This window comes from Elephas maximus, chromosome 17, assembly GCF_024166365.1.
Source record: "Elephas maximus indicus isolate mEleMax1 chromosome 17, mEleMax1 primary haplotype, whole genome shotgun sequence".
NCBI classification, from domain to species: Eukaryota; Metazoa; Chordata; class Mammalia; order Proboscidea; family Elephantidae; genus Elephas; species Elephas maximus.
Genome location: NC_064835.1, coordinates 25,335,812 through 25,363,453, shown reverse-complemented (window position 1 = coordinate 25,363,453; position 27,642 = coordinate 25,335,812). Strand labels below are relative to the sequence as shown.

Below are 27,642 nucleotides of genomic sequence, written 5' to 3'. Positions count from 1 at the left end.
CGATAAAGAATAGTGAGGAATCTGAAACATTTCATAACGTGCGGGAACCTGGAAGGCATTATGCTGAGTTAAATTAGTTGCAAAAGGACAAATATTGTGTAAGACCACTATTACAAGAACTTGAGAAATAGTTTAAACTGAGAAGAAAACATTCTTTTGCGGTTACTAGAGCAGGGCGGGAGGGAGGCTGGGAGAGGTGTATTCACTAATTAGATGGTAGATAAGAACTACTTTAGGTGAAGGGAAACACAACACACAATACAGGGGAGGTCAGCACAACTGGACTAAACCAAAAGCAAAGAAGTTACCTGAATAAACTGAATGCTTCAAAGGCCTTTGCAGCAGTGGCAGGGGTCTGGGGACCATGATTTCAGGGGACATGTAAGTCAAGTGGCATAATAAAATCTATTAAGAAAACAATCTGCATCCCACTTTGAAGAGTGGCGTCTGGGGTCTTAAATGCTAGCAAGCAGCCACCTAAGATGCATCAATTGGTCTCAACCCACCTGGACCAAAGGAGAATGAAGAACACCAAGGACACAAGGTAATTTGAGCCCAAGAGACAGAAAGGGCCACATGAATTAGAGACTACATCATCCTGAGACCAGAAGAACTAGATGGTGCCCGGCTACAACTGGTGACTGCCCTGACAAGGAACACAACAGAGAATGCCTGAGGGAGCAGGAGAACAGTGGGATGAAGACCACAAATTCTCATTAAAAGACCAGACTAAATGGTCTGACTGAGACTGGAAGGACCCTGGTGGCCATGGTTCCCAGACCTTCTGCTGGCCCAGGACGGGAACCATTCCTGAAGCCAACTCTTCAAACATGGATTGGACTGAACAAGGGGTTGGAGAGAGATTTTGGTGAGGAGTGAGCTTCTTGGATCAGGTGGACGATTGAGACTTTATTGGCATCTTCTTCCTGGAGGGTAGATGAGAGGGTAGAGGGGGTGAGAAGCTGGCAAAATGGACACGAAAAGAGAGAGTGGAGGGAGAGAGTGGGCTGTCTCATTAGGGGGAGTGTAATTGGGAGTATGTAGCAAGGTGTATATAAGTTTTTATGTGAGAGACTGACTTGATTTGTAAACTTTCACTTAAAGCGCAATAAAAATTAAAAAAAAAAAACTGGCTCTTTCTGTCATGTTTAATATCTTCTCTTTATTCTTCATTTTATCTTGAAAATATCAGAAGATTCAGAGGTCATACTAAGTAAAATTAACACTATGTTGTATTTAGCTGGACACCAAAACACCATGGCATAGTCACCCATGGTTGGCAAGTATCAGCTGAGCTTCCCAGGTATGACAAAGTAGGAAGACGGACCTGATTGTTTACTTCTGAAAAAATCAGCCAGTGAAAGTTTATGAATAGAATTGGAACATTGTTTTATATAGTGCCTGAAGATGAGCCCCTCAGTTTGGAAAGGCCTCCAAACTGACTGAGGAAAATCTGCTGCCACAAAGTAGAGTCAACCTTAATAATGTAGATGGAGTCAAGATTTAGTGTTCTTCATTTGGTAATGTGGCATGACACAAAATGAATAGAAACAGCTGCAAACATTCATTAACAATAGGAATGTGGAATGTACAAAGTATGAATATAGGAAAATTGGAAATGATCAAAAAGGAAATGGACTGCTAATGATTGATATCCTATGCATTAGTGAGCTGAAATGAACTGGTATTGGCCATTTTAATTGAGATAATCATAAGGTCGACTCTCCTGGGAATGACAAATTGAAGAGGAATGTCACTGCAGTCATTGTGAAGAAGAACATTTCAATATCTTTCCTGAAGTACAACACTGTCAACAATAGAATAATGTATGTCCACAAGGAAGACCGGTTAATACGACTATTATTCCAATTTATGCACCAAGCACTAATGTGAAGGATATGACCAGGGGCATATTGTAGAACAGACCTTCATTTGCTCACATACAAGTTCAAGTTGAAACCAAAGAAAGTTAGAGCAAGTTTGCGAGAGCCAAAGTACGACCTTGAGTATATCTCACTTGAGTATAGAGACCATCTCAAGAGTAGATTTGATGCATTGAACACTAATGATCGAAGACCAGACAGAATTGTGGAATGACATCAAGGGCATCAAACATGAAGAAAAGAAGAGGTCATTAAAAAGACAGAAAAGAAAGAGAAGACCAAAAAGGATGTCAGAAGAGACTCTGAAACTTGCTCTTGAACTTAGAGCAGGCAAAGTGAAAAGGAGAAATGATGAATACAAGAGTTGAATGGAAAATTTCAAAGAGTGGCACAAGAACACGAAATAAAATATTATAATGAAATATGCCAAAAGTTGTATTTAGAAAACCAAAAGGAAAGAACATGCTTGGCATTTCTCAAACTGAAAGATCTGAAGAAAAAATTCAAGCCTTGCAGTTCAATGTTGAAGTGTTCTACAGGGATAAGAAAAGGACACAGGAAGCACAGTAAGTATTGTGTTGTGGCCCAACTCGGGCAGTGTATTGTTCTTTTGTACACAGAGTTGCTATGAGGGGAAACTTACTTGATGGCACCTAACAAACTAAACTGCACGTTCAATGATTTTTAGTAAATATGTAGATTTGTACAAACCATCCCTACAATCTACTTTTATAATTTTTAAATAACCTCCAAATGTTTCCTTATGCCCATGTGCATTTTGATTCCTGCTCCCACTCCCAACTTAAGGGAAGCACTGATTTGCTTTCATTCTCTAGAAATTTGACACTTTCGTGCATCTCATATAAATAGAATCACATATTAGTCTTTTGCTTCTGAATTCTTTCACTTAGCACAATGTCTGTTATTATCCAATCTTTTGCAATTGCAGTCAGCGTGTTACATGACAAGTGAAAATAATTTGCAATTTTGTTATACTCAAGGGCTTTTCACTGACAATTTTTTCATGTCTAATAATGGTGATGTGAACTTTCACAATAGAGTTAGAGTGGGACACAGGCAGTGTTCACCAGGTCTTTGACTGATTATGCGACCTTCTCAAACTCTGAGTGTCCCAGTTTTATTCTTGGAAGAGAAAGAATGAGAGCCTTGACTCAGGTTAACTTAAAGAAAATTCCAAAAACAAGTCTTAACTATAATCGTTTAGCCCATAAAACATTTCCCAAAAACAAATCAGTCAATTTCTTGCCGAAACAAGGACCTATCAATGTTTAAACTATCTCAGAAGATTGACAGAACTTAGATTGTAAACAACAGAATTTTATTCAGTAATAGAAAGAAATGAGCTATGCATATGTACAACAAATTAGATGGAACTTGAAGGCATTATGCTGAGTGAGAAAAACTGGAGTCAATGTTTATATACCATATGATTCTTTTTTGTTTTTATCTTGGGGATGACCCGGTTTTTAGAGACACAGACGGTGGTGGAAGGTGGTAGGTGAGAATATTGTTGCTGATAGTCGCTATCCAGTGGATTCCAATTCTTCGTGATCCCTAAATAAGGTATTATGAGGGCATTCTTTTTGGCTTTGAAATAGCTTTGTGACTGATTTTGGTGACTCTTGCAACAAATATATATATGAGATCACATTATATAAAACTATGCACACACACACACACACACACTCAAAAATAAGGGCCTGTAAAACTTGTAAAAGCTAAATAAAGCCTTAAGTCTAGTTGACATTATTATACCAATGCCACTTCCTGGCAGTGCTATTGTACTGCAGTTATGTAAGATGCGGCCATTGAAGGAACCTGGGTGAAGAGTTCAAGGGACTCATGTTTTTGCTACTTCCCATAAGTCTATCATCATTTCAAAACTTAAAAGTTATGAAAAGTAAGTGCCAAAAGGTGAAAACAACCTAAGTGTTCATTAATGGTTAAATGGATAAACAAAAGGTGGTACGAGCATACAATGGAATACTACTCAGCCATAAAGAGGAATGAAGCCCTGATCCATGCTACTCATTGATAAACTTGAAAACCTTAGGTATGCTCAGTGAAATAATTAAATCACAGGACAACTATTGTATAATCTCACTTATATGCAATAATAAAAATAGGCAAATATATAGAGCCAAGGTTTATAGTGGTTATTACAAGTTCCTGCAAGGGATGGGAGGGAGGGGGAAGGTGGAACAATTGTTTAGGGAACAGTGAGTGTACGCGTATAGTGATGGGAAATTTGGCATATTTTCTTGAAATGGAAACCATAAACAGTGATTTTTCTTATACATTTGATTTTAACCTATTAAAAGCAAAGACTTAGGTCAGAACAACCCAAAAGAATAAATTTTCATAAAATAAAGGAGCATTATTGTATTAAAAACTTTTAAAAGAATGATAAACTTACAGAATCAATGAGAAAGTATCATTTTGCTTTATGTCTGTAAATATGCAAATTAAACACTGATTATTTAAAGGGACTCAAAATATTTTAAAAAAGGAACATTATAAATAAACTTTATTGAAATATACATAAAGCCTTTCTAAAACTACCTATGTTACCTAGGTGAAATTTTCAGTAACATTAATTCTATTTATGTCCTTGTCTGGGACGGCAGAGGCTCCTTTGTCCTATGCACTGAGGATTGTATAATCCCTTGTGGGAAGTTTACATTTAGTATTTCAATTTAGGGTGTAAATGCAAATTCTCCCCTGTAATTTCTTCCCTGTGGAACTTTTCGTGACAGGAAGGTCCTAAGGGAGAGCTATGCTGGATTTCTATCGAGGCCACAAGAATTAAAAGCTCTAGGTGAATGCCATGTGCTCTATGACATGCTCGCTGTGGTGTCAATCTGTGGTTTCCCTGCACACACCATATTGTCATATTTATACAACTTTGATATATATCTCAGCATGACTCTTAGCACATTCAGGCTGTGCGATCTGTGCTATAATCCTCTTACCAGTAAAGAGGGAAGAACAGCCTGTGACTACATGTGGTTAGAATTGGAATCTCCAAAGTGGAGGTGAAATCCGCATAAAGGGTCAGGTCTGAGGTCTTCCATGAAGGAAGGGTGAATTAATCAAGTTTTTATTGTCCTTACTCACTCTCTATGTTGCTGAAAAAGGAGAAATATCTTTCATAGCAAGACACTCATAGGCATGCAACGCTGCCTCTACTGCCTGCACTCTTCTCAACTTACTCTCCGTTGGCTTCATCCTCACTCCCATAATAAGACAGTGAGAGCAGCTCCAAGTGGCACATTCAGTACAAAGCAACATCAGAGGAAGAAGAATTGTGTCTCTTTCCTAAATTTATTTATTGAAGTCTAATATTTACATAGAAGTATTTACACACCATAAGCGTATATAGTTCTATCGAGTCGCTTGATGAATTTTAACCAACTTGACTACTAATGTAACTAGCACCCAGATTAATTGTTTCTCTCTCATGCCCTTATACACATGCTGGGAAACCAGATTCACCTTCCTCTCTTCATTGCCTGTCCAACTGGGTTGGAAGAAAGACTGACAATATGTAGAAACACCGAGGCGTATATATGATTATAAATATTAGGCTACTAAGGGTCTCCACAATGCTTCTCACCCTTTATTGACTTCAAGAATTGTTTTAGAAAGACATCCAAATATCTTATAGACAGTGAAGAGATTCCTTCCAGGAAGGAGAATATCAATATGATGGCCTCTGTGGTGAAGTTCTGTCTTCACTGGTGGTCATCAAAAAGAAACTGTGGTGTTGAGTATAGTGATGGAAACATGAATAGGAAGCAGGAAGTAAAAGGCCAGATGAATGACAGGAACAGATAGGAGAGGCCTTCCGACTCTCCATGCTCATCATCAGGTAGACTTGTACCTCAGTGACCCCATCCTTATATTTTCTAGTAAAGACAGGAGGAATTGTTCATCGTAAGTTAGCTCATGAAAACAAAACATAGGGTGATTGAACTGTTGAGTGATGTGCTTGGCAGTACATTCAGACTCCACGAAACAAAGGAAAACTTGAATTCTGCCAATCAGGGTCCCTTTGTAATGAGTGTGTATGCGTCAGGAGAGAGCTGGGTTCTCTACTAGTAAAATTTTCTGTTCTCCTCACAGATTTCCGAAACTGAGAATGCTTGCTAGAAATGACTTCTTAGTGCCTGAGTTTATTCTTGCTGGATTAACAGATTATCCAGAGCTCCAGCAACCTCTCCTTATTTGTTTCTCAAGATCTACACTGTCACCATGGTGGGCAATCTTGGCATGATAGTTCTTATCGGGATAAATTCTCACCTTCACACCGTCATGGACTATTTATTGTTCAATCTACCCATCTTTGATCTCTGTTACTCTTCTGTCTTCATCCCCAAAAATGCTGATGAACTTTGTATCATAGAAGAATAGAATCTCCTATGTTGGGTGCATGATCCAACTGTTTTAATTTTTTTTTTTTGTCATCTCCGAATGCTATCTGTTGACCTTGATGGCATATGATCACTATGTGGACATTTGCAATGGGTCACCATGTCCCACCAGGTGTGTTCTGTGCTGACACTTGCTGCATATGCCATGGGATTTGCTGGAGCCACTCCCCACACAGGCTGCCTGCTTAGACTAACCTTCTGCAATGCTGATACCATCAAACATTACTTGCATGACATCCTCCCTTTCCTCCAACTCTCTTGTACCAACACCCATGTTAACAAGGTAGTAGTTCTCATTGAGGTGGGTATCAGTATTACAGTTCCCAGTTTTACCACCCTAATTTCTTATATTTTCATCCTATTAGCCTTCTTCATATCAAGTCTACTCAAGGATGATCAAAAGACTTCAGCAGCTGTAGCTCTCACATCATTGCTATTTCGCTTCTTTTTGAGGTCGGCAGCATTTATGTATCTTAAGTGTTCTTTTCCTCAATCTTTGGACCATGGGAAAGTTTCATCTATTTTCTGCACTAATCTGGGGCCTGTGCTTAACCCTCTGATCTACTTTTGAAGAACAGGGATGTCAAAGTAGCCGAGGAAAGCCTTGATTAAAATCCAGAGGAGAAACATATTCTAACTAGAAGCAGTGGTAATATAACAAAATTGAAGCATCTCAAATTTTTATTGGTATTTTTCATGAGATTTTGTTTATAACCATGTTGACTCTACGATTGTGTTTTGTATGATTTAATAGACTTGTTTTTATCACTTCTCTTATAGCTAACCTTGTCTCATTCTTTGCTACTTTCTCTACTGCAACTCTCACAAGCTTAATGGATAATTAAGAGTGTGTTTATAAAAGGAACATGTACACCAACTATTTCAATATGTTTCATGTCCCTTCTGTCTTCTGGTCTATTCTTAATCTGAACGAATCTAGTGAGTTCCGTAAATCACCTAAGGTAAACTTTATGCTACAGCTTGCTCACCTAAACACAGAAGTGCCAAATATAATCAAATCATTCTCATTCTTATTTATATTGTCACTGTTATAAACCCCAATCGACACTCATTGCTGCCAATTAGATTCCGACTCTTGGATCCTATAGGACAGAGTAGAACTGCCCCATAGTAGAACTGCCCTTTTGGTTAGCAGCTTAACCACTCCAGCACCAGGGCAGTAGGATTTAGTGATATGCTTTCATTTCAAATTGTGTATGCAGTTTAAAATAGAACCTAATCCTCCTATTGTTCTATTTAACCTATGCCCCTTCCTGTTATTATTCTGGCTTATCTTGTTCTCTTTTGAGAGTGGCAAAATCTGTACCACATTTCTTCAGCTTCTGAGAGGGTCTATCAGCCCCATGCATTTGATATTAAGGATAATGCTTGTAACTCTTTTATTGTCAAAGACATCATTAACAGAAGATGATGAGAGAAATAATGTGCATGTATCTCAGTACTGGAAACCCTGGTAGCTTGGTGGTTAAGTGCTATGGCTGCTAACCAAAAGGCCAGCAGTTCCAATCTGCCAGGCGCTCCATGGAAACCCTGTGGGGCAGTTCTACTATGTTCTATAGGGTCCCTATGAGTCAGAATTGATGACGGCAGTGGGGTTTTTTTTGTTTTGTTTTATCTCAGTATTCCAATGAGGGTGCAGGATTTTTTTTTTTTTTAATAATTTTTATTGTGCTTTAAGTGGAAGTTTACAAATCAAGTCAGTCTGTCACATATAAGCTTATATACACCTTAATACATACTCCCATTTACTCTCCCCCTAATGAGCCAGCCCGCTCCCTTCTTCCAGTCTCTCCTTTCGTGACCGTTTTGCCAGTTTCTAACCCTCTCTACCCTCCCAGCTCCCCTCCAGACAGGAGATGCCAACACAGTCTCAAGTGTCCACCTGATACAAGTAGCTCACTCTTCATCAGCATCTCTCTCCAACCCATTGTCCAGTCCCTTCCATGTATGATGAGCAGTCTTCGGGAATTGTTCCTGTCCTGGGCCAACAGAAGGTTTGGGGACCATGACCACCGGGATCAGAACCCCTATTTTTTTTTTTATTAACTTTTATTAAGCTTCAAGTGAACGTTTACGAATCCAATCAGTCTGTCACATATAAGTTTACATACATCTCACTCCCTACTCCCACTTGCTCTCCCCTTCTTGAGTCAGCCCTTTCAGTCTCTCCTTTCTTGACAATTTTGCCTGCTTCCCTCTCTCTCTATCCTCCCATCCCCCCTCCAGACAAGAGTTGCCAACACAATCTCAAGTGTCCACCTGATATAATTAGCTCACTCTTCATCAGCGTCTCTCTCCCACCTGCTGACCAGTCCCTTTCATTTCTGATGAGTTGTCTTCGGGGATGGTTCCTGTCCTGTGTCCACTGAAGGTCTGGGGACCATGGCTGCCGGGATTCCTCCAGTCTCAGTCAGACCATTAAGTTTGGTCTTTTTATGAGAATTTGGGGTCTGTATCCCACTGATCTCCTGCTCCCTCAGGGGTCCTCTGCTGTGCTCCCTGTCAGGGCAGTCATTGATTGTGGCCGGGCACCAACTAGTTCTTCTGGTCTCAGGATGATGTAGGTCTCTGGTTCATGTGGCCCTTTCTGTCTCTTGGGCTCTTAGTTGTCGTGTGTCCTTGGTGTTCTTCATTTTCCTTTGCTCCAGGTGGGTTGAGACCAATTGATGCATCTTAGATGGCCGCTTGTTAGCATTTAAGACCCCAGACGCCACATTTCAAAGTGGGATGCAGAATGATTTCATAATAGAATTATTTTGCCAATTGACTTAGAAGTCCCCGCAAACCATGTTCCCCAGACCCCCGCGCTTGCTCCGCTGACCTTTGAAGCATTCATTTTATCCCGGAAACTTCTTTGCTTTTGGTCCAGTCCAATTGAGCTGACCTTCCATGTGTTGAGTGTTGTCTTTCCCTTCACCTAAAGGAGTTCTTATCTACTGATTAATCAATAGAAAACCCTCTCCCCCCCTCCCTCCCTCCCCCCCTCGTAACCACAAAAGTATGTGTTCTTCTCAGGTTTACTATTTCTCAAGATCTTATAATAGTGGTCTTATACAATATTTGTCCTTTTGCCTCTGACTAATTTCGCTCAGCATAATGCCTTCCAGGTTCCTCCATGTTATGAAATGTTTCAGAGATTCGTCACTGTTCTTTATCGATGCGTAGTATTCCATTGTGTGAATATACCGCAATTTATTTACCCATTCATCCGTTGATGGACACCTTGGTTGCTTCCAACTTTTTGCTATTGTAAACAGAGCTGCAATAAACATGGGTATGCATATATCTGTTTGTATGAAGGCTCTTGTATCTCTAGGGTATATTCCGAGGAGTGGGGTTTCTGGGTTGTATGGTAGTTCTATTTCTAACTGTTTAAGATAACGCCAGATAGATTTCCAAAGTGGTTGTACCATTTTACATTCCCACCAGCAGTGTATGAGAGTTCCAATCTCTCCGCAGCCTCTCCAAGATTTATTATTTTGTGTTTTTTGGATTAATGCCAGCCTTGCTGGTGTGAGATGGAATCTCATCGTAGTTTTAATTTGCATTTCTCTAATGGCTAATGATCAGGAGCATTTTCTCATGTATCTGTTGGCTGCCTGAATATCTTCTTTAGTGAAATGTGTGTTCATATCCTTTGCCCACTTTTTGATTGGGTTGTTTGTCTTTTTGTGGTTCAGTTTTGACAGAATCATGTAGATTTTAGAGATCAGGCGCTGGTCGGAGATGTCATAGCTGAAAATTCTTTCCCAGTCTGTAGGTGGTCTTTTTACTCTTTTGGAGAAGTCTTTAGATGAGCATAGGTGTTTGATTTTTAGGAGCTCCCAGTTATCGGGTTTCTCTTGATCATTTTTGGTAATGTTTTGTATTCTGTTCATGCCTTGTATTAGGGCTCCTAGGGTTGTCCCAATTTTTTCTTCCATGATCTTTATCGTTTTAGTCTTTATGTTTAGGTCTTTGATCCACTTGGAGTTAGTTTTTGTGCATGGTGTGAGGTATGGGTCCTGTTTCATTTTTTTGCAAATGAATATCCAGTTATGCCAGCACCATTTGTTAAAAAGACTATCTTTTCCCCAATTAATTGACACTGGGCCTTTGTCAAATATCAGCTGCTCATACGTGGATGGATCTATGTCTGGGTTCTCAGTTCTGTTCCATTGGTCTATGTGCCTGTCGTTGTACCAGTACCAGGCTGTTTTGACTACTGTGGCTGTATAATAGGTTCTGAAATCAGGTAAAGTGAGGCCTCCCACTTTCTTCTTCTTTTTCAGTAGTGCTTTGCTGATCCGGGGCTTCGTTCTCTTCCATATGAAATTGGTGATTTGTTTCTCTATCCCCTTAAAATATGACATTGGAATTTGGATCGGAAGTGCGTTAAATGTATAGATGGCTTTTGGTAGAATAGACATTTTTACTATGTTAAGTCTTCCTATCCATGAGCAAGATATGTTTTCCACCTAAGTATGTCCTTTTGAATTTCTTGTAGTAGAGCTTTGTAGTTTTCTTTGTATAGGTCTTTTACATCCTTGGTAAGATTTATTCCTAAGTATCTTATCTTCTTGGGGGCTACTGTGAATGGTATTGATTTGGTTATTTCCTCTTCGGTGTTCTTTTTGTTGATGTAGAGGAATCCAAGTGATTTTTGTATGTTTATTTTCTAACCTGAGACTCTGCCAAACTCTTCTATTAGTTTCAGTAGTTTTCTGGAGGATTCCTTAGGGTTTTCTGTGTATATAATCATGTCATCTGCAAATAGTGATAACTTTACTTCTTCCTTGCCAATCCGGATACCTTTTATTTCTTTGTCTAGCCTAATTGCCCTGGCTAGGACTTCCAGCACGATGTTGAATAAGAACGGTGATAAAGGGCGTCCTTGTCTGGTTCCCGTTCTCAAGGGAAATGCGTTCAGGTTCTCTCCATTTAGAGTGATATTGGCTGTTGGCTTTGCATAGATGCCCTTTATTATGTTCAGAAATTTTCCTTCAATTACTATTTTGGTAAGAGTTTTTATCATGAATGGGTGTTGGACTTTGTCAAATGCCTTTTCTGCATCAATTGATAAGATCATGTGGTTTTTGTCTTTTGTTTTATTTATGTGATGGATTACATTAATGGTTTTTCTGATATTAAACCAGCCTTGCATACCTGGTATAAATCCCACTTGATCAGGGTGAATTATTTTTTTGATGTGTTGTTGGATTCTATTGGCTAGAATTTTGTTGAGGATTTTTGCATCAATGTTCATGAGGGATATAGGTCTATAATTTTCTTTTTTTGTAATGTCTTTACCTGGTTTTGGTATCAGGGAGATGGTGGCTTCATAGAATGAGTTGGGTGGTATTCTGTCATTTTCTATGCTTTGGAATACCTTCAGAAGTAGTGGTGTTAACTCTTCTCTGAAAGTTTGGTAGAACTCTGCAGTGAAGCCGTCCGGGCCAGGGCTTTTTTTTTGTTGGGAGTTTTTTGATTACCGTTTCAATCTCTTTTTTTGTTATGGGTCTATTCAGTTGTTCTACTTCTGAATGTGTTAGTTTAGGTAGGTAGTGTTTTTCCAGGAATTCATCCATTTCTTCTAGGTTTGCAAATTTGTTAGAGTACAATTTTTCATAATAATCTGAAATGATTCTTTTAATTTCATTTGGTTCTGTTGTGATGTGGTCCTTCTCGTTTTCTTATTCGGGTTATTTGTTTCCTTTCCTGTATTTCTTTAGTCAGTCTAGCCAATGGTTTATCAATTTTGTTAATTTTTTCAAAGAACCAGCTTTTGGCTTTGTTAATTCTTTCAATTGTTTTTCTGTTCTCTAATTCATTTAGTTCAGCTCTAATTTTTATTATTTGTTTTCTTCTGGTGCCTGATGGATTCTTTTGTTGCTCACTTTCTATTTGTTCAAGTTGTAGGGACAGTTCTCTGATTTTGGCTCTTTCTTCTTTTTGTATGTGTGCATTTATCGATATAAATTGGCCTCTGAGCACTGCTTTTGCTGTGTCCCAGAGGTTTTGTTAGGAAGTATTTTCATTCTCATTGCTTTCTAAGAATTTCCTTATTCCCTCCTTGATGTCTTCTATAACCCAGTCTTTTTTCAGGAGGGTATTGTTCATTTTCCAAGTATTTGATTTCTTTTCCCTAATTTTTCTGTTATTGATTTCTAGCTTCATTGCCTTGTGGTTTGAGAAGATGCTTTGTAATATTTTGATGTTTTGGATTCTGGAAAGATTTGTTTTATGACCTAATATGTGGTCTATTCTAGAGAATGTTCCATGTGCGCTAGAAAAAAAAGTATATTTTGCAGCAGTTGGGTGGAGAGTTCTGTATAAGTCAATGAGGTCAAGTTGGTTGATTGTTGTAATTAGATCTTCCGTGTCTCTATTGATTTTCCTACTGGATGTCCTGTCCTTCTCCGAAAGTGGTGTGTTGAAGTCTCCTAGTATAATTGTGGAGGTATCTATCTCACTTTTCAATTCTGTTAAAATTTGATTTATGTATCTTGCAGCCCTGTCATTGGGTGCAGAAATATTTAATATGGTTATGTCTTCCTGATCAATTGTCCCTTTTATCATTATATAGTGTCCTTCTTTATCCTTTGTGGTGGATTTAAATCTAAAGTCTATTTTGTCAGAAATTAATATTGCTACTCCTCTTCTTTTTTGCTTATTGTTTGCTTGATATATTTTTTTTCATCCTTTGAGTTTTAGTTTGTTTCTGTCTCTAAGTCTAAGGTGTGTCTCTTGTAGGCAGCATATAGATGGATCGTGTTTCTTTATCCAGTCTGTGACTCTCTGTCTCTTTATTGGTGTATTTAGTCCATTTACATTCAGCGTAATTATAGATAAATAAGTTTTTAGTGCTGTCATTTTGATGCCTTTTTATGTGTGTTGTTGACAATTTCATTTTTCCACATACTTTTTTGTGCTGAGGCGTTTTTCTTAGTAAATTGTGAGATCCTCATTTTCATAGTGTTTCACTTTATGTTAGTTGAGTCAGTACGTTTTTCTTGGCTTTTATCTTGAGTTATAGAGTTGTTATACCTTTTTGTGGTTACCTTATTATTTACCCCTATTTTTCTAAGTAAAAACCTAACTTGTATTGTTCTATATCGCCTTGTATCACTCTCCATGTGGCAGTTCAATGCCTCCTGTATTTAGTCCCTCTTTTTGATTATTTTGATCTTTTACCTATTGACTTCCATGATTCCCTGTTATGTGTATTTTTTTTTTAATTAATCTTAATGTGTTTGTTTTTGTGATTTCCCTATTTGAGTTGATATCAGGACGTTCTGTTTTGTGACCTTGTGTTGTGCTGATATCTGATATTATTGGTTCTCTGACCACACAATACCCTTTAGTATTTCTTGTAGCTTTGGTTTGGTTTTTGCAAATTCTCTAAACTTGTGTTTATCTGTAAATATCTTAATTACGCCTTCATATTTCAGAGAGAGTTTTGCTGGATATATGATCCTTGGCTGGCAGTTTTTCTCCTTCAGTGTTCTGTATATGTCGTCCCATTCCCTTCTTGCCTGCATGGTTTCTGCTGAGTAGTCTGAACTTATTGATTCTCCCTTGAAGGAAACCTTTCTTTTGTCCCTGGCTGCTTTTAAAATTTTCTGTTTATCTTTGGTTTTGGTGAGTTTGATGATAATATGTCTTGGTGTTTTTCTTTTTGTATCAATCTTAAATGGGGTTCGATGAGCATCTTGGATAGCTATCCTTTCGTCTTTCATGATGTTAGGGAAGTTTTCTGTCAGGAGTTCTTCAACTATTTTCTCTGTGTTTTCTGTCCCCCCTCCCTGTTCTGGGACTCCAATCACCCGCAGGTTATCCTTCTTGATAGAGTCCCACATGATTCTTAGGATTTCTTCATTTTTTTTTTTTAATTCTTTTATCTGATTTTTTTTCAGCTATGTTGGTGTTGATTCCCTGGTCCTCCAGATGTCCCAGTCTGCATTCTAATTGCTCGAGTCTGCTCCTCTGACTTCCTATTGCGTTGTCTAATTCTGTAATTTTATTGTTAACCTTTTGGATTTCTACATGCTGTGTCTCTATGGATTCTTGCAACTTATTAATTTTTTCACTATGTTCTTGAATAATCTTTTTGAGTTCTTCAACAGTTTTATCAGTGTGTTCCTTGGCTTTTTCTGCAGTTATCCTAATTTCGTTTGTGATGTCTTGAAGCATTCTGTAAATTAGTTTTTTATATTCTGTATCTGATAATTCCAGGATTGTATCTTCATTTGGGAAAGATTTTGATTCTTTTGTTTGGGGTGTTGGAGAAGCTGTCATGGTCTGCTTCTTTAAGTGGTTTGATATGGATTGTTGTCTCCGAGCCATCACTGGGAAATTAGTTTTTCCAGAAAATCCGCTAAAAAAAAAAATGCAGTCAGATCCCTGTCAGAGTTCTCCCTCTGGCTCAGGCTATTCGGATGTTAATGAAGCCGCCTGGGGAGGGTGGGGGAGGGAACAGAGAGATAGGAGAGTAGCACCTCAGAATATAGCCAGAGTTGCTTGTCTTGCTTGGAATGACTATTATATCTGAGATTCCCGCGGGGCACGTCGCCTATGTGTGCTGGCTGTGTGGAGATTGCCCCCGGGGGGTCCGGCCCACTGGAGTCAAGGTCAGATCCTCCGCTTCCAGCCCCACGCCCAGCGTCCAGGCTCCCCTACTGGGACGGTGCACTCTCGACTCCAAAATCAGTCGCTACCTCCCGGGGACTTCTCGTCCCTCCAGCCGCGTTGCCGTGCCGCCCCCCGCGAACCAGTTCGGCCGCCTCCCGGGGTTAGTTCAGGTGGGTGGAGTAGCTCCCCGTGCTTGTGCCGTGACCAAGTGTCCCAGCTGGGGCGCTGTTCTCCCTGCTCCAATACCAGTCGCTGCCTCCCGGGGACTTCTACGGGCTGCGTCCCACGCCGCCCGCGGAACCGGCTGGTCCCCCTCCCGGGGTTAGTTCAGGGGGTTGGAGCAGCTCTCTGTGCTTGTGCCGTACCTGACTGGTACGCTGGCTCCAGGCTCTGAAAACAATCGCTGCTTCCCCGTATTAGTTCGTTCTCTGTCTCTAAATCCGTGTTTGTTGTTCAGGATTCGTAGATTGTTATGTATGTGATCGATTCACTTGTTTTTCCATGTCTTTGTTGTAAGAGGGCTCCGAGGTAGCGTCTGCCTAGTCCGCCATCTTGGCTCCTCCTCCATTCACTATTCTTGAGTAGAATCTGATTTTGTGTCATGAAGTGTGTGTTGCAGATTGTCACCTATCCATCTAGAGAAATAGTGGTGATAGTTGTGTGCACCAGATTCTAGTAGCAGCAGGGTTTCACACTCTGGGGGGGGTGCAGGATGTTGACAGGTTTCCCCCAAGTCCCAGTGAGGCAGGTGTGTCTCTATTCCTAAAGCACTTTGGTGGATGGGCTCTGCAGCTGTACCTTAGGTCCCCAATGCAAGTACCTCTACAGATTAGTAGGTGTCACCCTCCTTGGACCCCTATGGCAGGAGGCTAGGTGGTCTGTGGGGAGCTTCAGCCCTCAGTTCCCTGTTGTGGGTCAGTGAGGGCTCTGTTGAATATGCAGAGATATCAGGCCTGGGAAACTTGTCTTTCCAGTAATCTGCTAAAACAATTACAGTCAGATCCCTATCGGAATTGCCTTTGGATTATAGTAGCCTCCCTGTAGGGATGAAAGCCCAAGACTGTGGATCACATATGTTTGGCTGGAGCTGTTCCTGTGTTTTTATTCCAGTTAGGGAAGGATTTTTGGTCTGTGGGTTTGTTTGTAGCTGCTTTTCTCAGGCCAGGAGAATGGGTTAGGAAAAGACCAAAAAAAAAGAAAAGATGAAAAACCACAGGGCAGTTCACTCTCTGGCTTAGGAAATTCCAATGTTAATGAAGCCGCCTGGGAAGGGGAGGGAGGGTTCAGATAAATAGGAGAGAGTAGCACCCCGGAATATAGACAAAGTTACTTATCTGGCTTGGGATGACTGTTTTATCTGAGATTCCCAAGGGGTGTGTTTACTGTGTGCGCTGGCTGGGTAGAGTTTGCCCCCTAGGGTCAGGCCCCGTCCTGTGCTTGTGCTTTCTCAGAAGCCCTGGTCAGTTCCTCCATTCCCAGTCCAAAGCCCAGCGCCAAGGTTCCCTGGCTAGGACACCGCACTCCAGGCTCCAAAACCAGTTGCTCCCTCCCAGTGACTTCTCCTCCTGTCAGCTGCATCACTGCGCTGCCTGAGTGCACTGGCTGGGTTTTCCCCGAGGTCACCTCTGGGGGCTAGGGCTGCGTCCCGTGTTTGTGCCGTCTCAGGATGCTGTGCTCAGCTCCCTGTGCCCAGTCGAAAGCTCGGCGCCAAGGTTTCCTGACTGGGACGCTGGCTCCAGGTTCTGAAAACAGTCACTGCTTACCCATGGTTTTTCGTTCACAGTCTCTGTCACTCAGGTCAACTCTTTAGATCTGTGTTTGATGGTCAGCGTTCATAGATTGTCACGTATGTGATCGATTCACTTGTTTTTCCGAGTCTTTGTTGCAAGAGGGATCTGAAGTATCTTCTACCTAGTCAGCCATCTTGGCCCCCTCTATTGTTGTTTTTTCTTTGCTTCATTTTGTTCTACCCTAATCTTCATGTTTCCTGTCTTTTTGTGCCTGTGGTCTTCTTCTGCTGTTCTCTTTGTATTTGTTTGAATTGTAGAGCTAACATTTTAATTTTGGCCCAGTCTTCTTTTTTGATGTGTGCATTTATTGCTATAAACTGACCTCTGAGCACTGCCTTTGTCATGTCCCAAAGGATTTGGTATGATGTGTTTTCATTCTCATCTGATTCTAGGAATTTTTTTGATTCCCTCTTTGATTTCTCCTATCATCCTATCTTCTATTACCGTATATTTCTTCTATCACAGTTTTTTTTTTTTTTTTTTTTTTTTAAGGCAAGGTGCTATTCAATTTCCATGTATTTGACTTTTTCTCCTTGGTCTTCCTTTAATTGATTTCTACTTTTATCTCATTGTGGTCAGAGAGAATGGTTTGTATTATTTTGATGTTTTCAAGCTTATCGGGGGGTGCTTTGTGGCCTAAGATGTGGTCTATTCTGGAGAATGTTCCATGTGAATTGGAAATGAATACATCCTTTGCTGCTTTTGGGTGGAGTGTTCTATATTTATTTAAGAGGTAATGTTGGATAATTGTGACCTTTAGATGTTCTGTAACTTTGTTGAGCTTCTTTCTATACATTCTGTCTTTTACTAAGAGTGGTATGTTGAAATCTGTTATTATTATGGAACTATTTCACTTTTCATGTTTTCTAGAGTCTTAAAAGCTTGTGATTGGCCATCTAGGGTACTGCATTGTTCTCACCCTTTCAGGAGCAAGAAAGAATGAAGAAAACTTAAGATACAAGGGAAAAATTAGTCCAAAGGACTAAGGGACCACATCTACCAGGGCCTCCACCAGACTGAGTCTAGTACAACTAGATGGAGCCCGGCTACAGCCAGTGACTGCTCTGACAGGGATCACAATAGAGGGTCCCAGACAGAGCTGGAGAACTATGTAGAACAAAATCCTAACTCAGAAAGAAAGGCCAGACTTGCTAGCCTGACATAAACTGAAGAAAAACTGAGAGTATGGCCCCTGCACACCCTTTCAGCTCAGCAATGAGGTCACTCCTGAGGTTCCCCCTTCAGCCAAAGTTTTAACAGGTCCATGGAACAAAACAAGACTAATGGGGTGTACCAGCCCTGGGCAAGGGACTGGAATGGAGGAGGGAACAGAAAACCCAGGGTTGAGAAGGGAAAGTGTGGACATGTAGTGGTGTTGTTAACCAATATCATAGAAAAATGTGTGTCCTAACTGTTTGATGAGAAACTAGTTTGCTCTGCAAACCTTCATCTAAAGTCAATTAAAAAAAAGAAAAAAAAAGAAAAAAAAAAGATTGAGTCTGATGCTTTTAGACTAACCAAAGAATCACTCTATTTAAGTATAATTTTATGGTACAGTACTAAACCCTCCATTATACATATGTAGTGTGTTTGTAAATATATATATATACACATTGATTTTTCAAACACTTGTAAATATATTTTCTAAATGGATTTTGTATCCCAAGGCAGTAGGTTTGATTTAAGCTTAAAGGAGAAAAGTCACTTTAAAAAAAAATACTTAAAAAATATATATTTTGCAGGTAAAATGAAAAAACACAATTTCCTATAACAAATATTTTTTAAAATAATATTTTATGGTGTTTTTGGTAAAGGTTTACCCAGCAGTTTCAGTTCCCATTCAACAATATCTACATAATTTTTTCAGTGACATTGGGTATATTCTTCACAGCATATGAATATTCTCATTATTTATGTTCTGGTTGTTCCATTTCCATTAAACCAGTTTCTTACATTCTCATCATTTAAAGTAATTGTTTTCTGTTTGGTCTCATAAAGGTGACTTTTTTAAAGGAGCACAGTACTTACAGTGGACATTCAACCCTTTTTGAGCCTATTTGTTATTTAGCTTAAAGGTGAAATGTGACCTCAGAGGTTAGTGTGGGTTCAAAGTCTGAAGATTATTTTAGGACAAGAGTCTTGGGGAGCCAACCAGTCTCAACCAGTCCAGCATGTCTGCTTTCTTTTGCGGGGGGGAATCTGAGGTTCTGTTCCACATTTTTCTTCCATTCCTTCAGGGTCCATTTATTGTGGCCTTGATTAGGACTCTTGGTAGTGGTAGCTGATCACCATCTAGTTCTTCTGGTCTCAGGGGAGAGGAGGCCATGGTTCTTGTAGACTGTTTGTTCTGTCAACTAGTTTCTTCTCTGAGTCTTTGTTTTCTTTTTTGTTTTGTTTTTTGCTCCAGGCAAGTAGAAACGAATAATCTCTTAGGTGTATCTTAGATGGCCGCTTGCAAGCTTTTAAGACCCCAGACGCTACTCATCAAACTAGGATGTAGTACATAACTTCATGAGCTATATTATGCCGTACAAACATTTTTCACAAGCTTCTTGATTGTGGCAGACAATGCTGTTGCCCTATTCAATATACATTCCTTCCCCTCTTTTCCCAAAATGCTAGAAAATCTCAAGATAGAGATTGAAATGGGAGTTGCTTGTTTGGCCAGTTTATGTTGAGGTTTAGGTTTGCCACTGTTACAGTTCTGACTGAAGAGACATATGGGAAGTCATGTATTGGCTTTTGGAGAAAATTTACTGCATTGTGAAAGAGAGGAACATGTGAGGGGAATTCTCTTGCCTTGTTCTCCTGATTTCTTATTTCCACAGAGTTGTGTGAAAATGTGATTCTTGCAACTATGGTAGCTATTTGGTGACAATTGTTGACAAACCTGAAAACTAAAATTAAAGGATGAGCACAATGGGATGAAAGAGCCTGGGTTCTAGATGAGAATGGAGAATGCTGAGTTACTCAGACATGCTCAGACACTACCTCTAGATTTATTGTTATATGGGCAAGCTAACCCCTTCTTTTAAGTAGACTTTTAATTCAGCAACCTGTAACTGGAAGCTAGGAACTTACTACCTGATAACATGGGTTTAGGTTACATTCTTGTAATATTAGATGAAAAATACGTGATTTTAACAGATGAATATCATGGGGAGATACTCGTTCCTTTTCAGTAAACATTGAAGTGTGGAACTGCAATTTACTGTTAATAAATAGTTTAGGAGAACTTGTGCAGATTTAATTTTTTTTCATAATTTTTATTGTGCATTAAGTGAAAGTTTACAAATCAAGTCAGTCTCTCACACAAAAACCCATATACACCTTGCTACACACTCCCAATTACTCTTCCTCTAATGAGACAGCCTGCTCTCTCCCTCCACTCTCTCTTTTTGTGTCCATTTCACCAGTTTCTAACCCCCTCCACCCACTCATCTACCCTCCAGGCAGGAGATGCCAACATAGTCTCAAGTGTCCACCTAATCCTAGAAGGTCAATCCTCACCAGCATCCCTCTCCAACCCATTGTCCAGTCCAATCTATGTCTGAAGAGTTGGCTTCGGGAATGGTTCCTGTCGTGGACCAGCAGAAGTTCTGGGGGCCATGACCACTGGGGTCCTTCTAGTCTCAGTCAGACCATTAAGCCTGGTCTTACGAGAATTTGGGGTCTGCATCCTACTGTTCTCCTGCTCCCTCAGGGGTTCTCTGTTGTGTTCCCCGTCAGGGCAGTCATCGGTTGTAGCCGGGCACCATCTAGTTCTTTTGGTCTCAGTCTGATGTAGTTTCTGGTCCATATGGCCCTTTCTGTCTCTTGGGCTCGTAATTACCTTGTGTCCTTAGTGTTCTTCATTGTCCTTTGATCCAGGTGAGTTGAGACCAATTGATGCATCTCAGATGGCTGCTTGCTAACTTTTAAGACCCCAGATGCCACTCTTCAAAGTGGGGTGCAGAATGTTTTCTTAATTGATTTTATTATGCCAATTGACTTAGATGTCCCCTGAAACCATTGTTCCCAGATCTCTACCCCTGCTACGCGGGCCTTCTATGCATTTAGTTTATTTAGGAAACTTCTTCGCTTTTGGTTTAGTCCAATTGTGCTGACCTCCCCTGTATTGTGTGCTGTCTTTCCCTTCACCTAAGGTAGTTCTTATCTACTATCTAATTAGTGAATATCGCTGTCCAGCCCTCCCCACCTCTCCCCTCTCTTAACCATCAAAGAATATTTTTGCTGCGTGGATTTAAATTTAAATGTTAGGTGTAATGTTTGGTTTATATGGTTAGTGCTCTTTGTTCATTATACCCTTTTTGGTTCTTGAATTGTAAACTTTCTCCAACATTCCCTCTCTTATATTTTCTGAGAAGGGTAATGAAAGGTGCAGTGTGAGAAAGAGATTGTAGGGGCCTCAAGTCCTGGGTATTGGAGCATTGTTTCTGCATGGCTTGCATAGTTAGCTTTTACATAGTACAGTGATTTTGTGATTTGCAGTTTGTTTCCTCCCTTCCCTCTCCCTTTCTCCATGATTCTATAAAGCTTAAAATTAACCTACATTAGTCTTGAGCAAGCAGAACAACAAACAGTAAGATCTGGGACAAGACAACCAGATAAGGGAGACCTATCTTGTGACTGAAACCAGGATGGCATTAGAGGATCTGTAAAGAACACCCACAGAAGGTCAACATGTCTGAGGTATGATCAGCATGCCCCCCACCCCTCAATGGGGAACTGCCATTCTCCAGATTCTTTAAGCCTAAGCCCTCACCGTATAAAACCCTCCATTCAGTCTCCAGCAGACAGAGTGTGGAAGAGCCCATTCCCCTCTGTCTCTTTTATACCAGTATAGAATAAAGCTCTCTTGCTCTTTACCTCACCCCATCTCAGTATCGGCCTTGCAGCAGGCAGCTCGAATCCATGTTTTGTGGTAATAGTAGGAGTCTGCACAATACTTAATTAACTAAAAATATTTAATCAGTCAGAACACTTCTTTCCTGGCTTCTCATCAAACTGAACTTAGACTTCATTTAAATTTTCATTATTGCCAAGACAGAAGCATAGTTTAAGGGACTTATATGTTTATTGCACAGATTCATATTCCCAGAGATAATGGAGAACCTTTGAAAATTCCTGAGCTAGGCGGAGATAGAGCTGTGCTTTCAGAGATTATTTTGGCAACAGCAGAGATTGCTAAACTAGAGAGATATGTGGGGATATGCTAAATAACTGTTCGGGACTGCACAATTCTGTAGTGTGTTTCAGTTTAAACTGAAAGTGCCTGAACGTGGGTAGTGGCTGTGGGACAGTGATGGAGTGCCCTGTGGTGGTGGACTCTCTTACCAGACAGATGAGAAGTGTAGAAAACATTTTGAAGCCTTTATCCTGAAAACAACTTAATTCTCACTAATATTTATTGAGTGCCTACTATATAATCTGCACTTGTCTTACCCCCAAAGTAAAGTAGTGAACAAGACAGAAGTGGTCTTTGTCCCTACAGAGCTTATAGTTTCTAAGGGAACACGGAAATAAGTAGAAAAGGAGAAATATGTCTGATGAGTGTTATGATGGAGGCTTTACCAGGGGGTATGAGAACACAAAGACTGACAATTGACACTTACTATTTAGCATGAGCTAGGCACTGTTCTAAGCATTTTGTTTATACTAGCTCATTTAATTGCCACAACAACCCAATGAGAAAGGTGTTATTATTACCAGCCCTATTCTATTAATGATGAACCTGAGGCACTGAGAGTTTAAGTTACCTGCCCAAGGTGTGATAATTAGTGCATATGGAGATGGGATTCACACATGTGCTCTCTCACTCATAGCCCACATTCTTAAGTATGATGATGATGAGGGGAGATTGACGAACTCAGTTACTGAATTTTTTAAGGGCCCAGCAGAACTTTCATGTAGAAATTTCCAGTAAGTGTTGAAAGTAAACACTTTAAAACGGAGGTAACGAACTAAAAAACTGATCTGAGGACATCCCAGGAGAGACAACAACTGAAGGCAGGTACTGCAAACCTGTACATTTAGATTTATGTATGAAATAAAGGAGCCTTAAGGAAAAAACCTTGTATCAAAATCTCCCTTTCGGGTTTGCAAAAAAGAGGAAAGAAAACAATGTATTAGATTTCCCTTCAGAGATGAAGATGATAGGGATTATGGGAGCTTCTTTTTGGCTCTGCGCTGAGGGATGTTTAATCCCTTGAGTCAGTTGAAATCTTGAGTAAACACTGATCCCTCAGGAATGAAAGACAGATCCTGGTACAGGCTTTAAATACAATTCACTTACTTCCCTTTTACTTGCTGAATCTGTTCCCTAGGGAAGAGCCTGAGCCAGTCATAACCTGTTTATAATTAAGTGCTTTACATCAGTTAACTCATATTAAAACATCTGCGTTTCATCAAGTGGAAATGGTGATAACAATAATGATTTTTTTTCCCTGAAGCTTGAGAACGCTCAATATTAAAATCAGAAAATATCATCTGTTGCTCAAAAATATTTTCAGGACGTTTCAGAAAATAATCCTGGGCAACACACTTTTAGAATCAGAGGAAGCAAAACCTCGGAGCTTGAAATTTCATTTCCAGGACCACAGGAGTAAACAACAATGAAAAAATCAATAAAGAATCACATATATTTTCTGTTCTAAGGAGGTGAGTTCCTGAATTCCTTCCATATTAACATCCTCCTTGTTTTCAAAGAAAGTCCTGGGATCTACGATATACCCTTTCTTACCCATTTTCTGTATTCAAAATGTAGATGGAACAATCTGTGACATGGGGCACTTACAGAACCTCTCCTAGATTCTAGTTCCTTAGTTTCAAAATAGAAACAGTGTTCATGGCCCCAACTTGGAAGGTCTAATCTGCATCAGAAGCCAGCACTATGATCCTAGGGCCTCTGCCTCCAATTTTACTGGTGTGGGGAGGGCTTGAGTGAGCAAAGAAATAAAAATGAGAAGAGAGAGGCAGTTCTGTCCTGGCCATCTTTCTACTCCTTTATCTCTTGGTTTTTCCTGTAGTCATGTTACATAAGGCAACACTGACATCTGTGTGTGGAAAAAGTTGGAGGTAATCTTTGCCATGTTTAGCTTTGAAAGACTACAAACGGGAGGTCAGTGTCAATGCGTATCTTGGTAGTGGTAAAGGCTGATTGTATGGGCCCAGGTTCGGTTAGTCCAAAACATTCTCGGCATATACCCCACTCTTGGGGGAGGAGATATTGTGGGAAATTCTGGATTGCCATCTAATGCAACTCCTTTCTCTTGTCCCTACAGGCAATCCTACAGAAAAATGGCTACTGGAAATGGTTCTTTTGTGACTGAATTCATTCTGATGGGATTAACAGACCAACCGGATCTCCAATTCTCTTTGTTCTCCCTGTTTCTAGTAATGTATATGATCACCGTATTGGAAAACTTGGGCTTGATAACTCTAATTGGGATGATTTCTTACCTTCCCACCCCCGTGTAGTTTTTCCTCTTTAACTTATCCTTCATAGAACTCTGTTATTCTTCTGTGTTCACAGCAAAAATACTAATGAACTTCATCAAAGAAGAATATTATCTCCTACAAGGGGTGCATGACCTAGCTCTACTTTTTCCTTTTTTTGATCATTTCGGAATGCTATGTGTTGACATCGATGGCCCATGATCGCTATGTCACCATCTGTAATCCACTTTTGCGTAACATTGCCATGTCCTCTAAAGTGTGTTTCAACCTTATTTTTGGTTCATATTTGATGGCCTTTTCTGGTGCTGTGGCTCACACTGGATGCATGCTGAGACTGACCTTCTGTGATGCCAACAGCATCAACCATTATTTTTGCGACCTTCTCCCTCTGCTCCAGCTCTCTTGCACCAGCACCCATGTCAATGAGCTTGTGGTTTTTACTGAGGCGGGCATCAACATTACCTTGCCAAGTCTTACCATCTTTATCTCTTACGGTTTCATTCTCTCCAGCATCCTCCACATCAATTCCACTGAGGACAGGTCTAAAGCCTTCAGTACCTGCAGTTCCCACATAATTACTCTTTTACTTTTCTTTGGATCAGGTGCATTCATATATCTCAAACCATCTGCTGTAGGTCTATGAGTGAGGTAAAAATCTCTTCCGTGTTTACACCAGTGTGGTTCCCATGATGAATCCCTTAATCTATAGCTTGAGAAATAGAGATATTAAACTTCCCCTGAGGAAATCCCTGAGTAGGGAAAGGTTTTGATCAGAAACAGTATCTCTCTGTGCAACAAGTTAGAGGACAGGGAGGTTCTGCATGTTTAGTTTGAGTATTTTTAGTGGCATTATTCTTATCCTACTTCTTTCTTACCCTGGTGAGTGGTATTTGTCTTTTTCTCAATCTTATTTCCACTTTTGGTGGGGATTAATTTTCACTCACTCAGCATTGGCATATTTCCTTCTTATTCTCACTGTTTCTCTTGTATAAGAATAACGTTAAGGAAGAAATTTATTATCACTGTATTTTTTAGTGTAAAGTTGAATTTTCTTTTTTTCTCTTGGAGAAATATTAATGAATCTGTGAATGATCCAATAAAGCAATTTTAAGGTGACATTATACCATTGTAGTGAAGGTCTCATATTAGGAACTTGTAATGTTTCTTTCGATGCATAAGTCAGATAATCATTCTATTCCTGTCTTTCTACCCTCCATGGGGCAGCAAGATGTGTCTTTCATATGTCACCACTTCACAGAGATAAAATGTTCCATGAAAACTATCAAGTATATCTCACTCTGTAGGTGTAAACTCTATGCACTAACCTTCTTTTGACAAAGTGTTTACTGATATACCTTCCTACACCAGTACTAACACATGATTGATCCTATATCTATAATTATTGCATGGATGGGAAACTTAAGCTCAGAGGAGTTAATAATTTACTTACAGTCACAAAGCTTCTTAATGAAAAAAGCCAAGAGTAAAGTCTTAGTCTATAGATTTCAAGTCTACTTTGTTCTATACTTTGTTTCTACTTCATTTTATTATTTTTTTATTTTGGTGAACATGAAATATGAGAAAACATCTCTATTTTGGTGAAAGTTGACTGTGTTTTATTTCAAGAGGATACATAACTTTCTGTCGGGGCAGGTAGTGTTTTTTTGTTGTTGTTTAGGAAAAATCTTTGATGGTTGTTTTTGGTGGGAAGAGAATGCTGATTGGGCATATAGAGTTGGGAGATGAATGACCCGAAAAGATACTGACTGTTTTTCTGAAAAATAAGGTGAGTGTGAGATACTTGCAGGTGCTTTTATTTCAGAGAATAGAGAACATAGGAGAGAAAGAGGTCTAGAAACATATCATTAGACCAGGACAAAAGAGACACATGGCCAACAAATAAGAGGCCCCTGCGTAGGGAATAGTCAATGAGGTTTCAGACTAAGATTTCACTTTTTTGTACCCTGTTCTGTTCTACAATTCACTTACACTGTACAAAAAGCTTTGATAAACTTGTAATGCACAGTGATCACAGACTCTTAGTAGTGTTTTGGGGAATAAAGGAGGAAAAGGTGTAGACAAATTTGTGGGGATTCAGGTAGTGAGGACAGCAACTTTAGGAGATAAAATGATGAGTGGCTATTGAAACTGAAGTTAGGTGGAAATTTAGAAAGCAAAATATGAGAAAGTGAAAGTCCATAACCTCTGCCTTCTGGAAACCCTTAGAAATATTATGGAGATCACAGAATTTTTCTGAGTAGGAAAAAGGCTTGAGTTATTTGATAATAGTGAGATTTTAAATTCAGAAAGCATGAGAACCTGGGAAGAATTAAATTGCACCTGTTGTGGCTTTGATGTGCTATGTCCATTTGGATTTTAGGCTGTACAAAACTCAAGTTACAGCTGATATAGAAATTATAATTGAAAATAACCATTTTCCTGTTTATCTTTTTAATTTTATTTTGTTGTTGGGAACACACAGCAAAACATGCACCAATTCAACAAAAATCATAAATGTGAAATTTAGTGACATTGATTATATTTTTCTAGTTGTATTCTCCCCCTCCTTTTTTGAGTTGTTCTCCCCTAATTAAGATAATCTCACTTCCCCCTAAGGTTTCTGTCTAATCTTTCAAGTAGATGTCAATTATATCCCATAGAGATAGTTCTTAAATGGGCATAATGCTCAAGGCAGATTTTTTTTAGTAGTTAAGCTGAAGTATTGTTTGGTTTTAAGGTGACACCAGGGGATATTTTTGGTTGAAGGTTTAAGCCAAAAATATCTCAGGGCAATAGTTTAGGAATTCCTTCACCCTCCATGGCTCCAGAGAGTCTAGAGTCCATGAGAATTTGAAATTCTATTCTACATGTTCCCTCTTTTGATCAGTATTCTTCTATAGAATCTTTGATTAAAATATTCAGTAATGGTAGCCAGGCACTACCCAGTACTTCCAGTCCCACGAAAAGGAGGCAGTTGTTCATGGGGCCAATTAGCCAGACATTCCATATTTTTCTCCGGTTCCTGGCTCACCTTCTTCTCTTGCTCCACATGAATAGAGAAAAATTGTTGTGCCTTCAATTGCAGCTTGCAAGTTTTTAAGACCCCAGACACTATGCAACGAACTAGGAGTTATACTAGGAGTACTAAACATATTATTAGTCCACTTAACGGGGATGCCAAATGAAACCATGGCCCTCAAACTCTAACTCAAGGAATCCAATCTGATGAAGTGTTTGGTCATATATAAGAAGCTTCAGCAGCTGCTGTTTCTTTTTGTCATTTTTATAAATATATCTATGACACAAATTTTGCCATTTCAGCATTTTATAGGTGTACAACTTATTGACAGCAATTATAATATTTGGCTGTACAACCTAATCAATGCAATTTTTTCCATCACCATTAGATCCCTTTCTCCCTACCTT

The 27,642-nt window shown here is 39.6% G+C and overlaps 1 pseudogene; it reads left to right on the top strand.

Moving 5' to 3' along the window:
• Positions 1–24,057: 24,057 nt before the first annotated feature.
• LOC126060753 (olfactory receptor 8B3-like) lies at positions 24,058–24,986 on the top strand (annotated as a pseudogene).
• The last annotated feature ends 2,656 nt before the right edge of the window (positions 24,987–27,642 follow it).